This window comes from Marmota flaviventris, unplaced genomic scaffold (assembly GCF_047511675.1).
Source record: "Marmota flaviventris isolate mMarFla1 unplaced genomic scaffold, mMarFla1.hap1 Scaffold_156, whole genome shotgun sequence".
Classification (NCBI taxonomy): Eukaryota; Metazoa; Chordata; class Mammalia; order Rodentia; family Sciuridae; genus Marmota; species Marmota flaviventris.
In genome coordinates this window covers 130,001-134,166 of record NW_027288075.1, presented here as the reverse complement: position 1 = coordinate 134,166, position 4,166 = coordinate 130,001, and positions in this window count along the sequence as shown.

The window sequence follows — 4,166 nt, the reverse complement described above, 5'->3', positions numbered from 1 at the left end:
CTCAATGTGTACTTGGTTTCTTAATTTAACTCTTTCACAGCCATGCTAAGGATAAGAATGAATGATTTCTGTCTGTCTTCCTTTTCAAGTATTTCAGGTTTAAGGCATTCCAAAAAAACTAAAGTTGTTTTTGTTTGCTGTCATATAAAACACGGAATTGAGCTTTCCAGAGTCACAGATGGTTAATGTTTTTGCTATGTACTTTTGTGCATTATTTTCTTATTGAACTATTTAACAAGTATTTTTATATGTTTGTAAGCAAGTATGCTTCACAGCATACCTTGTGTATATGTAAAGATAAGTATTTAATTCTCACTGTTCACTTTTAACTGACAAAGAAAAAAAAAGTGGAAACCACAGAAACTGTGGTAGGACTTTTACTTGCTGGTCTGATCCTGGTTGTATCTATCTTTGGCCAGTTTTATCCCCATTCAAGAAACCTTCCCAATCGAATACAACTGGATGAGACTCTGAAATCATTTCAATATCCCCTGCTATATATTGACTGTTATATCAAGTATTAATTGTAAAACTTGTAATTGACAATTAGTATAACTGTGGATGGCTTCTGATTTTGTTTTAATTCTGTGGATTCTGTTTAAGCAATTCAAAAGTATGTTCCTGATTGTGAGATACTAAGTGGTATGGCAGAGTTGTCACTTTATTGAATGTGTACAACAGTCCCATGACCTTTATAGAGCATACCCTTGGATAGCTTCAGGTGCTGAAATTAAAGTTGATCTGTTTTCACAAGATGAAAAAAAAAATTGGTAAATAAAAACACAAATACAGATAAGAATTAATGGGCTGGGGATGAGGCTCAAGTGGTAACGCGCTCCCCTGGCATGCGCGGGGCGCTGGGTTCGATACTCAGCACCACATAAAATAAAATAAAGATGTTGTGCCCACTGAATACTGAAAAACAAACATTAAAAAATTCTCTCTCTCTCTCTCTCTCTCTCTCTCTCTCTCTCTCTCTCTCTCTCTCCCCTCCCTCTCTCTCCTTCTTTTGTCTTTAAAAAAGAAAAATAAGTAAAAGTTAAAAAAGGGGCTGGGGATGTGGCTCAAGTGGCAGCGCACTCGCCTGGTTGCGTGCGGCCCGGGTTCGGTCCTCAGCGCCCCATACAAACGAAGATGTTGTGTCCACCGAAAACTAAAAAGTAAATATTAAAATTCTCTCTCACTCTCTCCTAAAAAAATAAAAAAAAAAAATGTTTATATATGTATATAAAATGTGGCCAGACAAAATAGAACTCCACAAGGAAGAATCCTTTTTCCTATTATGGTCAGTATTCTTTTTTTTTCTTTTTTCTTTTTTAGAGTAGTTGTAGGTGGACAGCACGCCTTCTCTTGACTGTGTTCCTTTTTGTATGCCGCGCTAAGGCTCAAACCCAGTGCCTCCTATGTGCTAGGCCGGCCCTCTGGCACTGAACCACAGACACAGACAGAGGAGGAAGGATTCTCAGAGGCTGTTCATCTTCCGGTTTTTTTTTTTTTTTTTTGGGTACAGAAACAGGCGGAAACACCAAGCCCAAAGACCAGCAGATCAAATTCCCAAGCAACCGATTTCAACGGGTTTTTACACGTTTCTGTCAATTCCTCCATTCTGTGGATGGATCCGACCGTGGCCTAGCAATCTGCCCGTCTGATAGTGGCTTCACCGTGGTGGTTTCGGTTTTGAAGTCCCACACCGCCCGTGTCCCCGGCCGGATTCTCTAGGGGTGCTGGGCCGATCTGCCTGCGTCTCGCGCCCGCCGCTGTGGGGGGCCCTGGCGGGGCGACCCGGCTGGTGGGATGTGTCCGGGTGACTCTCTACGACCCCTGCGGAGCGGATCCCGCTGACGCCGCCCGAGGTTCCGCGTCCCTTCCGCCTGATTTGGTTGACGGTTGTCGAGCTCCACCTGGTGGCCGCTTTTATGGGAGCGTCTGATCCTCGGAAGTCGCCAAGGCGTGATATTCGGTGGCGGTGGCCGAGACAGAGATCCAGGAGTTGGGCGGCGCCAGCGGAACTGTCTCGGTCGCGCTGGGCTGGGCCGTTGTGGCCCGTTGGCGGTATACTGGACCGGCAGGCTTTGTGTGTGTGTCGGTTGTCTTCTCTCCCTGCTCGGTCCGGGCCGCGGGCGCCTCGGGTGGCAGTCTGAGCGGTTCCTTCGCCGCCACGGGCTTCGCTTGGCCCCGTCTGGGTCGGTCGCCGGGACTCCTGTGTTATTTTTCTCCCGCTGCCTCTCCCTCTCCCTCTCCCTCTCTCTCACGGGTTTTGGCCGCGGGGCCGCGGGGCTGCGCCGGGCGGGCCAGAGGGGTGTGCTTGGCCGGCCTTGCCGCATTCCCTCTTTGGGGGCCCGCTGCCCGGGGCTTGTCCTGATGGCTATGCCCGGCGTCCTTCGGTGGTGGGTCGCCTTAGCGTGTTCCCCGGCCGCCCCCCGGTCCTGCTCGTTGGAGATGGTGGTCCCCGTCTCTTGTTTTCGCCTTCGTCCACGAGGGTCGACCAGTTGTCCCTAGGGGCTCTGGAGCTCGGTGATGGGCTCGATATCGCGGTGTGCTGACCGCGACTCTGTTCAGGGAAGGCGGCGGTGCTGAGTGAACTGTTCCCCGTTGCCCCGGTCGCGATTGTTTTGGCCCGAGTTGGCCGTTTTCTGCCATCGGGTAGGTGCTGACACGTTGTCCTCTGGCGCGTGCCGCCAGAGGGAGGGAGCTTGGGCCTCCGGGTGCGTGCCGGGCTCTGGGCTGATGGGGTGGCCCGGACCCGTTCCCTCTGGAGCTGCTTGCCTGGGCCTGCGTGCGACGGCTCTTTGGCGCACCTGGAGTGCCCTCGCGGTGGTGGTGCCACCTCCGGCCGGCCGGTCTTCTGGCGCCGGGGGGCGGCGGGGGAGGTGGCGGGTGGTCCTTTACCGCCCGTGCGCTCCTCGCTGCGGGCACCGGGGGCGGTGTGACGACGCTCGTTTCCGTGGCTCTGAGTCGCGCGTGTCAGGCGTTCCCCGTTCCGTGTCGTCGGCCGCTCTCCCTGGGGTGTGGGGCCGGTGAGGCCGTAGCAGGCTCCTCTTAGAAGCGGTCCTCGCCGGGTCTCCCCCTGCTCCCTGGGTCTCTCCCGCCCACTCTGCTGATCGATGTGGTGACTCTGCGCTCTCCTGGGCTGGACCAAAGCCGCGCCAGGCGAGGGACGGACATTCATGGTGAATGGGCCAGCTCTTCTCGTCCTGCCTGCGGGTCCCTCGCCTTGCCTCCCCGCCCGTTCGCGGTGCGGGGAAGGGCGGGGGTGCGGAATCCGGCCTCGACCTCGCTCCCGGGGTCCTTTGACGTAGCGGGTGCTTCTCGCTCGCCGCCCGCTCTGGGCGGCCAAGGGCCGTGTGTGGCCCTCCCCGCGCCGGGGAGGGCTGCCGCCGTGCTGCTTTGGCGCGACGGTGCGCCTCTGCTTCGGTGCTCCTGGGGCGCTCCGGGTCGTTTCCTGAGGTGCCTGAGGCTGAGCCGGTGTGTGCTGTTCCCGATCCCAGTGCCGCTGCCGCGGCCGGCCGCCGCCTCGCTGTCGGTCTCGCCCCGTCTGCGGGGGTTTCTGAGGCGAGTGCCCGAAAGGAAGAGCGTTGTTGCTTCGCTCGGGGGATCGAGGCGGTAAGCTCGGCAGCGTTGCGCGTTCCCTCTCCGGGGGGAGCGGGTTGCGTTGTCGTCCCCAGTGCCGAGTGGCGTGGGGAGTGTTAGGCGAGCGGGCGCCCGGGCGCTCTTCCCCACCTCCGGTGGGGGAAAGGAGACGTCGCCCGGGCGTTTGAGCGATTGTGGCGGGACGCCGAGCTGGGGCCGGTCCGGTCCCCGAGGCGATGGGGCTTTGGGTGTCCCCGGCCGCGAACGCTCAAGAAGCCTTGTGCTTGCCCATACCGCAGATCCCCCTCGTTGTCTCGGCGGCCGGTTGGGAGAGGGGCTGGGTCGGGTGCCGCCCACCCTCAGTGAGGAACGTTTCTCTAGCGATCCGTGAAGGGCGTGCCTCGTGTGGGGTACCGGATTCCCCCATTGGCCGCCCCCTGCCTTGTGCGCTACGCTACCGTCGGTGGTGTGTGTAGGCGAGAGTCCCCCCCTTCCCGCCGTCTGGGAGGGCGGGGGTCCGCCGGCCCCCCGCGGGTGGGGGCCGAGCGCCTGCTCTTTGTGCCTACCGCGGCCCACGCCTCCCCCCCTTCGAGTCG